The sequence below is a fragment of the Papio anubis genome, chromosome 6 (assembly GCF_008728515.1).
Source record: "Papio anubis isolate 15944 chromosome 6, Panubis1.0, whole genome shotgun sequence".
NCBI classification, from domain to species: domain Eukaryota; kingdom Metazoa; phylum Chordata; class Mammalia; order Primates; family Cercopithecidae; genus Papio; species Papio anubis.
Window position 1 is genome coordinate 80359158 of NC_044981.1, and position 14696 is coordinate 80373853.

The window sequence follows — 14696 nt, forward strand, 5'->3', positions numbered from 1 at the left end:
AGAAAAGAAAGAAGAAAGGAAAGAAAGAAAAAAGAAAGAAAGAAAGAAAGAAAGAAAGAAAGAGAGAAAGAAAGAAAGAAAGAAAGAAAGAAAGAAAGAAAGAAAGAAAGAAAAGAAAAGAAAAAGAAAGAAAGAGAAAAAAGAAGAGAAGAGAAAAGAGAAGAGAAGAAAGAAAAAGATTAAAACATTTTCCTGTTGGGGAGATGTTAATAATGGACAAGTGTTAGATTTGGCAATAAATTATTGTCCAGATGAAGGGAAAACAATTACAAATTAGAAACAGATTTATTCACACTCAGTGCATTAATGAAAACTTTAAAAAAAATAAAAGAAGGAAAGAAAGAAGGAAAACTAAACTGTGTGTACTGTGTGGAAAAAAATAATGGCCCAGCAGGCCTACTTTTTATTAACAACTCATCAGTAAGCAGGTTGTAATTCATAACAAAGAATTCACCCCAAGGAACGCCACATGACTGTGAGTTTTTTGAGTTTCCTAAGAAAATACATATGTTGTTCCACTTGGTTTCCTTTCAATAAAACCCACCAGTTAGCACTTCATTTTCAAGCTGTTCTGACAAATCAGGTGAGTTAGCTTTGTAGAAAAAACAGAAGCCAATTTTTCAGCTGAGAATTTTAGGGAATTTTTTTAATAACTTAAATAAATTTCCCAAAAGGCAAGGAAGGCATGATAAAGGCTGTGAAATGAGTTCATTTGGAACAGCTTGAAAGAAGGTCTCTTTTAATTCACTCCATTAATTTTTTCTGAGGAAATGTTTAAGGATACATCTCTTACTGCTATCGTGTGTGTCTGAAGAAAGAAGAAAAAGAAAAACTGTATGATTTCTGAGTTTTTATAATGACTCAAAACATGATTAAAGACTTTTTGGAAAGCCCCCCTCAGCAGCTCCACCAAGTAGAAGACTTAGCAATGATAGCAGCAGGGAGTTTCTGATCCCAAATACTTGCTGAGCCAGACACAAATCCCGCGACCCTCTGCAAAGTGGCCACTACCCATGATTCCCACCTGATTTCCTGAAGCTTCACTGAGGGCACCAGGCAAACCAGATCGTTTGATGTTCCCAGGAGTGAATGGGTACATTCTGCCGTTCCTCGAGAGGTATGATCTCCTTACCCCACAACCTCCCCATATCTTCCAAATTTCTCATCATCCTTTAAAACTCACTTTTCCTGGAGACAATTATTCTAAGTGAAGTAACTCGGGAATGGAAAACCAAATATTGTATGTTGTCACTCATAAGTGGGAGCTAAGCTATGAGGACATAAAGGCATAAGAATGATACGGTGGGCTTTGGGGACTCAGGGATAAAGTGGAAAGTAGGTGAGGGATGAAAGGCTGCACATTGGGTACAGTGTACACTGCTTGGGTGATGGATGCACCAAAATCTCAGTAATCACCACTAATGAACTTATTCACGTAACCAAATACCACCTGCCCCCCAAAAACCTATTGAAATAAAATAAAAATAAAAATAAAACCCACTTTAGGTCCAGCTTCTTTCAATGAAGGCTTCCCTAATCACTCTAAATGAATTTGTTCTGGGCTTCTGAGGACTCATTCAGAGCATCTCTCTCTGAATCTATGTAACACAATGTTTATTCCTCTGTTATTCTGCCTTGTATAAAGCTCCACGTAAAAGAGTTCTTTGAGAATTCAGCTTTAGGAGAAGGTGTGCATACCTGTGTCTGTGGCACAGGTGGTAAGCTGACCACATACTACATCTTTTGGCCCCGTGTAGTTATGTATGATTGTGTGACTAGTCCTGGCCAATGAGCTTCAAGCAGAAGTGACATATCTAGTCACTCTCTCCCCCTCCCACAGGCAACACAGAGGCCTAGGGTTGGAATAGTAATTTATAGGGTGGAGGTGACCTGATCTCCTGAGTCACTACAGTGCATTGTCCTGGAGATCTGCTTGACCTGCAGCCTATTTATGGGATAAGAAATAAGCATTTGTTGTGATGGAACACTGAGATTTTGGGCTAGCATGGCCTGGTCTATCATGATCGATTATGTACTTGCTCGACAGGGTTAACACAAATTATTCAGTGTGACTTGATTTTTTTATGTCGAGAATTATGTCCTCCACTATGCTTCACTTTTCATTTTGGATGCCAGGAAACTCAGAGTTTGAAACTCACATTTTGAATCTCTAGTTTAGATTCTATGGTCACCATTGTGTTTTCCTTCTTATTATTTATGATCACTTTTTTTTTGAAATTTAGAATTTCCTAATTCCAACTTACCATCATATTATTGTGGGAGTTCTTCTTGTGAGCAGCTTCATACACTTCAGGATGAGATGTGGAATGCAGGCACACCTTGCTTTATTGAACTTCACTTTATAATACCTCACCGATACTGCAGTTTTTACTACTTGAAGGTTTGTGTTAACCCTGACACTGAAGCAAGTGCATCAGTGTCATCTGTCCAACAGCATGTGCTCATTTTAGGTCTCTGTGTCACATTATGGTAATTCTTGCAATATTTCATAACTTTTTCATTATTGTATCTGTTATAGTGATCTGTGATCAGCTATCTTCAATGCTAATATTGTAATTATTTTGGTGGCACCACAAACTGTGCCCAAAAAGACAGCAAACTTAATCAATAAATGTGTGCGTTTTGACTGCTCCACTGACCAGTCATTTCCCCATCTCTCTCCCTCTCCTCAGCCCTCCCTATTCCCTGAGACACAATGATATTGAAATTAGCCAATTAATAACCCCACAATGGCCTCTAAGTGTTCAAGTGAAAGAAAGAGTTGCAGGTCTCACTTTAAATCAAAAACTAGAAATGATTAAGCTTAGTGAAGAAGGCATGTCAAAAGCCTACACAGGTCCAAAGCTAGGCCTCCAGCACCAAACAGCCAAGGTGTGAATGCAAAGGAAAAATTCTTGAAGGAAATTAAAAGTGTTACTCCAGTGAGCACACAAATGTTAAGAAAGTGAGACAGCCATATTGCTAATATGGAGAAAGCTTTAGTGGTCGGAAAAGAATATCAAACCAGCCACGACATTCTCTTAAGCCAACGCCTATTCAGAGCAAGGCCATCAACATAGAGGAAAGCTCCCCCAACCAGCAAAAACATTACAACTTGCAGAAGGCTCAGATGAACATCAGCATTTTTTTTAGCAATAAGGCATTTTAAATTAAGATATGTACATTTTTTAGACATAATGCTGTTGCACACTGACTAGACTATTGTAAAATGTGACCGTAACTTTTACATGCACTGAGAAATGAAAGAATTTGTGTGACTCACTTTAATGAGATACTTGTTCTACTGCAATGGTCTGGAACTGAACTCACAATATCTCCAAGGTATGCCTGTACACATGCATACAAGCACACACAAGCATGCACACACTTATATGGAAAGAATTAAGACAGTTGTTTGTCTACGTGCTTGTCTTACTCTCAATATTAGACTGGAAGCTTCTGCTGGGAGGACTGAAACCCACCTATCTTTACATTCCTCACAGTTACTAACATAGTACCTTTCTTAGTAAATACTTCCTCAGTTAAATGAATCATGAAAAGGCTAAAGACGGTACGAAGACACCGCTGAGAAAACAAGTGGGGCCAGTAGGGACTAAAATTAAGCCCATGCTCTGCCTTATGTCTAAGAAAAAAGGCCCCATTTCATAATTTTATTACCAGAAGGGGGCATCTTTTTGTACTTTATTCACTTAAAAGAGGCATCCTTTTATAACTTGTAGAACTAGCGGTGCTAGTTTCTACCCACTTAGTACACAAAAACACCGAGCTAGGAAATTTAAAAACACAGCAAGAAGCATTAGTGATGTATCAAGTAAAAGGACAAGTGGAAAAAAACACACCAGAATAAAGATATGGTTATTTAAAAGAGTAAGATATCATGAAATAGATAGGCCAAGTTTAAGATATTCCAAAATCATTTTTACCTTGACCCTCATGAAGCTTCTCTGTTGCCCAGAAAGAGAGAGAGAGACAGAGAGAGAGAGAGAGAGAGAGAGAGAGAGAGAGAGAGAGAGAGAAATGTATACTTATACCTGAAAATGTCAAATGTCTGAAAAGTCAATGGTATGTTGTTCCTGGAGATGATACTACCAGGAACCTGTTAACTGCCCCCACATGTTTAATGTATTAAGGTTTCTATTATTTAGTTTCATTAGAGATTGGCACCTTTTAAACCCAACCTCCCCATGTCCCCACCTCCCTTCCATGTATGAGGAGCACACTGTTTTGCTGATGGCTTCTGGGAGGTGACCAAGATAGGACAGCCTTACAGACGTGTGGAATTCTCACAAAATTCAGAAACTTTTCATGTGGTGCAGGTGATGGTATTGCCCAGGACCCTCTAGCACTGCTGTCACCAGACCTCAGCACACATGAATAGAACTAGCTCAATGTGATTCTTGTGCATACTATTCTGGAGATATGCCCCCAACTCCATCACAGTGGTTGACCGTGTGGTTAATTTGAAAATAAACCTAATAAAGGTGATGAAAGAAAAAATTTAAAGCATATATAAGACCGCCAACTCACTTATCTAAGTTGTGAAATATATGTCAGCTGGAAAGGACATAGGGTCACTACTGAGCCACTCTATATGATGTAATATTTAATGTCACTGGCACATACCCTGAGCCATCTTTTCCTTCATTGACAATTGTTTCAATCTTGAGAATGATCTAGATAATACTTTACATAAACTTCAACAATGGCTACTTTGTCTTCATACAATTCATTACTTTACCAAAAAATAAGACATAAATAAATAAAATTTTTAATTAAAAACATGAGAATAAAATAGTTGTTGACAATGAACTTTGGTTTATGATTCTTGGTCAAGTTTACTTTAAAGTATACAGAAACTATTAAAATGATTCAGATTGAACTAAAAAGGATTAGAGAAAAGACTCCAGCCTTTCCAACTGACATTTCTCCCCTCACATTCATGATGACTCTGCCCCTAAGAAAGAAGGAATATCACTCCAGGAACCCTCCATGAGATCCAGGTATCTGGGAGGACACAGGTCACAATCCCTCAGTCATAGCCCACAAGGGAGGATTTCAGTTCCTATTACTTCCTTGTGGGGCAGTGGTCACTGACAAACAAAATGCTTATTATCATTTGCCAGGGCCAGTGTGGTCCATGGCCACCTCTCCAGACTTACCTCATACCTCTTCCACATCCTTGTCTGTTTCCAGTTCTTCACATGTGCCCACCATTTTCCTCCTTCATGTCTTCACGCACTGAAGCAAGCCCTCTCCACTGTTTCCTTCTGCCCCACCTGCCCTTGCCTGGCTAGCATCTTCTTGTCCTGCAGTCCTTGGTTTAAATGATGCTTCCTTCAAAAAGATGTCTCTGGAGCCCCATCTATGTCAGTCACCCTGCTCCCCAACCCTTCTCCTCCACAGCACTCTGCCATAACCCTGTTTTGTGCAAGCCCCTTGAGGGAGGGAAAACCTCTGTCTTCCTGACTGCTATACCTCTAGAGCTCAGCTCAGTGCCTGGCCCTCAAATATTTGATGAGTGAGTAAATAAATGGATGTGTGGGTGAGAGTCAGTGAGATGGAATGGAAAGTCAATGGCTCTCCCATTCCCATCACCCAGATCACAAAATGATAAAGAAAATTGACCAAGTGGAGAACATCATTTCCTGAATTTGACATGAACATCATCTCCTGACAGCTTCCTTTCTTATAACCTCCATGTTCAGAAAGAAGCCGCAAGGGTATTCTTGGTATGAAACTATCCAGATTACAATGTGAATTGCAAAGGGACAAGGTAAGCAAACTTAGTAAAAGAGATAAACAAGCACCAATTTGATCTTTCAAGAAGACAGAAGACATGGGTTTGCTGAAGGCATCTGCTCCAATTGTCCACTCCTCTTGTGACCCCCCTAAGGTCCAGTCATCTACCTTGGTAAGCACCAAGAGCTCAGCACTGAGCCGTGTCTGACCTGCTCAGTCCCACCCACACTTCCTCACTCCCACTTCTTTGGCTCTCCCATCTCTTGGCTTTGGTCTCTGCCTCCTGCTACTAGCTTAGAGCCACCATTATTTGAATCACCCACTTGAGGCTACTGTTCTACTAAAAGACTTCATCTCAATCCATGACCCTTGATTACTGATGTCACTCACCCTTGATCTCATCACACTCATTTATATGAATTAAAGCCCCTCTTGCTATCAGCCCTAAACCTGCTGAAGCCACAAATGCCAGACTAGCCTCCTAACTGACCTGCCCAGGAAAGGGGAACAGATCCAAAATACTAGTGCATTCTGGCCGGGCCCAGGGGCTCACGCCTGTAATCCCAGCACTTTGGGAGGCTGAGACGGGTGGATCACGAGGTCAGGAGATCAAGACCATCCTGGCTAATATGATGAAACCCCGTCTCTACTACAAATACAAAAAATTAGCCGGGCGTAGTGGCAGGTGCCTGTAGTCCCAGTTACTTCGGAGGCTGAGGCAGGAGAATGGTCTGAACCCAGGAGGCGGAGCTTGCAGTGAGCCAAGATTGCACCACTTCACTCCAGCCTGGGTGACAGAGCGAGACTCTGTCTCAAAAACAAAAAATAAAAATAAAAATAAAAACAAAATAAAATAAAATTAAATTAAAAAATACTAGTGCATTCTGATCCCAAGTGAAGGGGAGTGAAGTACAGTTTGTTTCATCCGCTGGCTTCCCCCCAACTATAAACCTGCTCATCCTCTTGGTTAAAAATATGACTGTCACCCAGCTTCCTAAGCAAGAAACATGGATTCATCCTTGGCTTCTCTTTCTATGTAACAAATTAGCCTGTAAGTCTGTTTCATTCCACTGATGAAGCATTTCTGTCTCCTCCTCTACATCATATTTCCTATTTAGCACCTATTGTCTCCAATTAGACCACTGCAATCACCACCCAACTTGCACCCTCCTCCCTTCAGTCTCTCCTCCCTGCAACTGTCCTCTGTATTGTTATCCAAATTTGCTTCCAAACTACATTAATAGCACATTACTCCCCGATCTAGAACCTTCCACTACACCTGGGTGCAAAACATAGTGCAAATCCCTGAAGTGCAAGGCCCTCCCAAACTAGCCCTGACTATTCAGCCACTTTCCTTCCTACCTATGTGTCATATACTCCAGTCACACAAAACTCTTTGCTGGAGTCCTTTTATCTGGCTGGAATTCCTTTCTCTACCTCCTCTCCTCATCTCCATCTCAACCCCTCACACTATCACCAATTTCCCTGTTGTTCAGGTCTCTTACTTTCTTTCCAACCCCTGTCAAGTTGGTCATTCATTCAAACAGTATTCAGTGAATACTTACTGCAGACACTTTCTGCACCCCTGGTTCTCTATTGATGCTTCTCCAATAACATTTGGTGGGTTGTGTATATTGTCTTTGTTTTATACCTGTCTCTAGGTTTAGTTCTATTAGGCACAGAGCATTTCTCATTTATCTCTAAAACCACAGCCCCTGAAGTGATGAACAATTGCATTTCTGATGAATATACTGATGAACTAATGTTCAATTTAGTCTTTGATTCATTGAAACTTTCCATTAGAAACTTAAGCCCTGGTATACTCTCACAGTGACATCTAATGATGGAGACAATTCTGTTACTTAGCTAGGACTTGAAAGATTGAACTCCTTCCCATCACCCCCTATTCTGACTTGCTGTTTGCATTTTTCCTTTCTTGATTACAGGCTGTAGGCATTGTCTTGGACTCTTTTCTCCAACTCCCACTTTGGACGTATCTTTTAAACCACCCTTTCTTTCTACTCTATGGTCACTGCTATTCTCCAGGCTTTCTTTCACTTATTTAAATCCAAGATGGTTGCAATAACCTGTTTTCCCAAGCCCTTGGCTTACCTCCACTTTCATCAAGAGATGTCATACAGCCTCCAGAGTAATCCATTAATAAGCAAATACCTCTTGTTCCTCCTCTGCTTAAGGCATTTGATGACTTTCCAGTGATTTCAAGACAACATCCAATCTCTGTGACTTAGCACATAAGATCTCCATCCATGAGACAAATACGTAATAAGTGTCTTATATGTGTCAAGCACTATTATAAGAGCTGGAGATACAGCAATGAATGAAACATTCAAAACTTCTGTTCTAATGGAGAATATATTTTAGTGGGAGAGACAGATAGTAAACAAAGTAAAGTGTGCAATATATTGAGAAAGTATAAGTGCTATGGAGAAAAATAGAATGGGGAAATGGGTAGAAAGTGCTGTGAGGGAGATGCACTATTAAATGGAGGAGGATGAGGCAGGGTGGGCCTCACTGAGAAGGTGGCATCTGAGTAAAGACTCAAGGAAGTGATGCAGGGATTCATGAGGATAGCTGAGGGAGGGGCAGTCCAGGCAGCAGGAACAGCAAGTCTGGAAGTCCAGAGGCAGAGGATGCCCAAGCATGCTGGAGAAATAGCAAGTGGCCAGAATGCCTGGAGGGGTCTGAGTGAGGAGGAGAGGGAGAAAAGAGAGAAGAGGGCAGGGTGGAAATGAGACAGACCATGCAGGGCCTCACAGAAAAACTATGTGAGGGGTTTTTTAGCAGAGGAATAGAATCTGATTTCCATTTTACCGATTTTACTAGGACAACTCTGACTGCCCTATTGAGAACAAATTATAAGAGAATGAAGGTGGACTTGGCCCACACTGCTAGTTACATCTCCCAACACTCCCTGCCTCCTCCTCCCCTAATACTCATAGCTGATGCTTTGACAATGTCCCACTGAAGTTCTTCAGACTCCCAGTTTCACGCCCTGTACCCTTCCAGGTAGCATCCTGGGCCTGCAATAATTCTGTCCAACCTCCAGGCCCAATATATGAGAACTCTGCTTATTTTGCCAAATCTGGCTTAGAAGTGCCTCTTCCAGAAGACCATCGTGACCATGCCTCCTCCCAAATAGGATTAATTTTGCACTTCTCTGGGCCACCTCTGAACTCACTTGTCTGCGTTTCTATTTGTTGCTCTTATCTGTCTACACATTTGTCTTTTCTACTAGACTGATAAATTTCGGTTTTATTTGTGAGTGCCTGGTATATCCTAAAGGCTTACTAGGTGTATTAGTCCATGCTCACCTTCTCTAAAGAACTGCCTGAGACTGGGTAATTTATAAAGAAAAGAGGTTTGATTGATTCACAATTCCACATAACTAGGGAGGCCTCAGTAAACTTACAGTCATGCTGGAAGGGGAAGCAGGCAGGTCTCGCATGGCAGCAGGTGTGAGAGAGAGAGAAATGAGGGAAGAATCCCTCATAAAACCATCAGATTTTGTGAAAACTCACTCACTATCATGAGAATGGCATGGAGGAAACCACTCCCATAATCCAGTCACCTCCTACCAGATCCCTTCCTCGACACTTGGGGATTACGATTCAAGATGAGATTTGGGTGGCAACATGCAGCCAAACCATATCATTCTGCCCCTGGCCGTCCCAAATCTCATGTTCTCACATTTCAAAACATAATCATGCCTTCCCAACAGTCCCCTAAAGTAAAATCATTTCAGCATTAACTCAAAAGCCCAAGTCTAAAGTCTCATATGACACAAGGCAAGTCCCTTCTGCCCAGGAGCTGGTAAAATCAAAAACAAGTTAGTTACTTCCGAGATAGAGTGGAGGTACAGGCATTGGATAAATGCTCACATTCCAAATGGGAGAAATTGGCCAAAACAAAAGGATCACAGGCCCTATGCAAGTCTGAAATCCAGCAGGGCACTCATTAAATCTTAAAGCTCTGAAATGGTCTCCTTGGATGCCATGTCTCACATCCAAGGCATGCTGATGCAACGGGTGAGCTCCCATGGCCTTGGGCATCTCTGCCTCTGTGGCTTTGCAGTTTACAGCACCTCCCCGCCACTTGCTTTTATGGCTGGCCTTGAGTGTCTGTGGCTTTTTCAGGCACATGGTGCAAGCTGTCGGAGGATCTACCATTCTGGGTTCTGGGGGATGGTAGCCCTCTTCTCACAGCTCCGCTAGGCAGTATCACAATGGGGACTCTGTGTGGGGGCTACAACCCTATATTTCCCTTCTGCGCTGCCCTAGCAGAGGTTCTCCATGAGGGCTCCATGCCTGCAGCAGACTTCTGCCTGGACTCTCAAGCATTTCCATACATCCTCTGACATCTAGGTGGAGGTTCCCAAATCTCACTTCTTGACTTTTGTGCACCCCCAGGCCAAACACCTCGTGGAAGCCACCAAGGCTTGTGGCTTGCATCCTCTGAAGCACTGACCTGAGCTGTACCTTGGCATCTTTTAGCCATGACTGGAGCTGGAGCAGCTAGGACTCAGGGCATCAAGTCCTGAGGCTGCACAGAGCAACAGGGTCCTGGAGTGGCCCATGACACCATTTTTTCCTCCTAGGCCTCCAGGCCTGTGATGGGAGAGGCTGCTGTAAAGATCTCTGACATACCCTGGAAACATTTTCCACATTGTCTTGGCAATTAATATTTTACTCTTTGTTATGTATGCAGATTTCTGAGGCTGGCTTGACTGTCTCCCCAGAAAATGAGTTTTTCTTTTATAATACATGGTCAAGCTGAAATTTTTCCAAACTTTTACTCTCTGTAAACTCTTGAACACTTTGCTGCTTAGAAATTTCTTCCATCAGATACCCTAAATCATCTCTCACATGTTCAAAGTTCCACAGATCTCTAGGGCAAGGGCAAAATGCTACCAGTCTCTTCGCTAAAGCATAGCAAGAGGGACATTTGCTCCAGTTCCTAATAAATTCTTCATCTCCATCTGAGACCACCTCAGCCTGGACCTCATTGTCCATATCACTATCAGCATTTTGGTCAAAACCATTCAACACATCTCTAGGAAGTTCTAAACTTGCCCACATCTTCCTGTCTTCTTTTGAGTCCTCCAAACCATTCCAACCTCTGACTGTTACCCAGTTCCAAAGCCACTTCCACATTTTCAGGCTATCTATAGAGCAGTGTCCCATTCCTGGTACCAATTTCCTGTATTAATCCCTTCTCACACTGCTGCAAAGAACTACCCAAGACTGGGTAATTTATAAAGCAAAGGGATTTAATTGACTCATAGTTCTGTATGGCTGGGGAGGTCTCAGGAAGCTTACAATCATGGTGGAAGGGGAACTAGGCATGTCTTACATGACAGCAGGCAAGAGAGAGTGAAGGGGGTAGAGCCCCTTATAAAACCATCAGATCTCATGAGAACTCACTCACTAATATGAGAATGGCATAGAGAAAATGGCCCTCATAATCTAATCACCACCCACCATATCCTTTCCCTGACACATGGGGATTACAGTTTGAGATGAGATTTGGGTAGGGACACAGAGCCAAACTATATCACTAGGTATATGTCAGAGTAAGGATGAAAGAAAATAAAGTTACAGAATAGGCCCCAGAGCTGGTCTGAGGGCCTGGGGGCATGAGTCCCTGTAATACTGGTATCAGTTTTGTGTCTCTGGCTAATTTCAGGGAAAACTGTGAGCAAGGTTATGTTGGCCTGGGTAGGTGTCGGTGGGGGTGGCACATGAGGAGTATGCTCAGGCTCAAGTGCTCTATACCATACTATGCTCCATGGTATTGCTGCATTCTGTACGACTGCAGTATCGATGTACCTGTCCTGGGCGATGTGGTCTCTGACATACCTGAACTAGCCCTAATGCAGAACCACTATTTGTATATAAGGCTCGGATTAGGGGTGAATTGAACTTCTTCAAGTCTAATATGACTCTCATTTGCTCAGAATATATCATCCATAGCTATGTACTGCTCCTGAGGGAAGGTTTGAGAAGCCTGTGGGCTTCACACCTACACTGAATTTCTTCTACATCTTAGAATATTAAGAAGTTAGGTAAACTTTGTTTGATTTGCCTGGATGCTATCTGTCTCAAAGTTTTCCACTAATCCAAATTTGCCATCAACATTTGTCACTATAGTGGCCACATGATGGAAAAGATGGAGGGAGGTGAGACTTATGCTTGTGACTGGATGGTGCTGAGTGCCTTCAGCAGTGAACAGACATTCAGAGCACATTTGAAATTGTACTTGCCTTGGTACTTACTAGGCCAAAAAGCTGAATTTAGGGAAGTCATGAGCCAAGAATCTCCTGGTTCTGATTCTGTGCCAGGCAGCATGGCCTTTGTCTAGTATCTGTATGCATTCCAGGGAGAGACTACACTTTCTACACCAGGCAGAGTCTGCTCAGAGACCCCCAACATGTGCCCTGCTCAATTCAGGTGGTGATTGTGCTCCCAGGGTTTCCCTGATCTACAAAACCTCTCTTACTGCTCATAATCTATCTGAATATCCTAATCCTCTGTCAAAACCAGCGGAAATTCCAACTCCCCCATGTACTCTCTGATGCAAATGAAAGACCCACCAGGCCTTATCAAAAGAAGTTAGGTCAACACTCAAAGAAATCAGAAGAATCACACACTTACCTCAATTATTCAACCACTAGAGCTTGTGCTGGTAGTTGAACCATCTTCTCTAACCTTCCCTAAGCTTCTTCTCTAACCTTCTATGGTACATATACACTAGTGATTCTGTGTGCCCGGATTCAGAAGTGCTGAACCAGCAATATGGGTTTAAAAAGCCCTCAAAGTCATTCTCATGCACACTAAGGTTCAAGCTTCCCTGATAAAGATAATAATAGACACTGCAATATTCAATGATTTTCTGAGTCACTCTGTGGATTCTTTCTTCTCCATTTTTCTATATATATTCTCCATTATCTATAGGTATAAGGGTAACACCTTATACCTCAACAAGATCAAGCACATATTAGGCACTAAACTGTATTTTGTTGAGTTGATGAAACACCTCCTGACAATACTTTTTCTGAATCCCTGCTACACCTTACATGAGCTGGGCATAGATTAAATTTTGCTTCTGTTGTGTGCCCTAAAATGAGATCCTACTGCTAAAAAAGAAATTGACCACCTCAAAGCAAATTGACTGACCTCTAATAGACACCTGAAATCCACTGCTTCTCATAAGCAAGTAATTTTCAAGGAGTCAGGAAAGAAGGACTGAATGGCCAGATTGCCACATGGCTGAGAACAGCAGTTTCCTAATGGAAGCCACATAGCCTGCCTTCCAGAACAGGAAGCAGGCAAATGGTCTTGGGTCTTGTCTGGGTAGGAGGGGGAAAGGCTTGGTGAGGGTAAACTGGTATGTTTTTATGTCATTGGGTAAAGAAAAGTTAATGTCATACTCCTAGTGATTCCTGTAAATAAAGATAAAAGTAGAGGCAGGATATTATCAAGTTTTAATACAGCTGCTGGAGCTTGTTACTCAGGGCTCAATCAACAGAGCTCAGAAACAGCTGGCTTTAAAGGTGAAAGCCAGATTAGGGTACCCAAAGGTGCTGATGTTAATGTGACTAAAGCCACATGTTTCATCAAACCTCTTCCAGCCTCTCCCTCTCTGATGGTTATAGCAAGACCTTGTCATGAAAACCCTCCCAGGTGTGAAGAACTCAAGCAAAAAGAAAGTTGACCCAGACCTGGTAGATTACATGAGGTTTAGAAGCGGAATTTGAAAGGTGCCCAAAGGAAGAAAATTGACTTACCCTTTTCTGAAGAATAGAGGATGTAGGACAGCACACATCTGTAAAGACCAAGTTATAGTTATCCAATTTAAGCACACAAACACATGCACATGCACAAACACAAGTGTACATACACATACATATGCAAACTCACTGGAACCCTTTTTCCCTTTAAACCCCAGACTGCTAGAATATTATCTAGTTGTTAAATATTGATTCTCTTTGCACCTTTGTTAATTCTCTAGGATCAAATTTCTTTATGTATTCTTGGCCTTTTAATTTCATAGAGTGGGACGTTCCATAAAAAGAGAATGTGTAAAAATTATGATCTGTCTTTCATTTTTCAAGTGGGAATTGTGAAATTTATGCTCATCCATCCATAGTGTCTTACCTTGTAGCTCATGTCTGTTCTGCAAAATGATGGCTAGTGTTCATGGGAGCGGCGAGGGTATCCATGGGCTGCACAGCCCTGGATGGGGATTCCAAGGTGAAGGAAACTATCCTCATTCTCAAGGAACTTGGAGTCTAGAGGGAAGGCAAGCAAGTCTACATTGATCATAGGGTATGCTGCAAAGTAAACACAGGGTGGCATATACACAGAGACAGGCACATGAAAGACCATGGCAAGAGGAGGCTTCTGACAAGAGGATAAGAAAATACCATCATGCAAAAATACCATCTAAGTAGGCATGTAGAACTGATGTTAAAGGGAAGTCTGAATTGTCCAGGACAGGACTTAGAGGCTAGTTTGGAAAAGGAATGGTGAAGACAGAAGAAATAGAGGAGGGAAATTTATGGAAGCCTCATCAGCAGGGCTGCAGGGCCTGTTGCATGTTGGGGCGAGAAAGAGGGACTTCTAGAATGACCCTCAGCTTTCTGGAACTGGGGTCCTTTGCCACCTTCCCAAGTAGTGAGAGAAAAATGTGTAGCTAAGAAGGTAAGCACAGAGGGAGTTATACAAAAAGGGGTAGGAAAGTGTGGCCCCTGGCACAGTCTTCCCCTGTTTAGCCTTATCCTAAAGTCTGCCTGCCAACAAGACTGTGCTCATTCGCTGACCTCTTGCAGATACCAAGGTCGCACTCCACCTTTCTCCTTTTTTGGCCTAGAAAAGTTTGTGTCACAGTCCAGCTTGACGGACTGGTAGAAAACACAT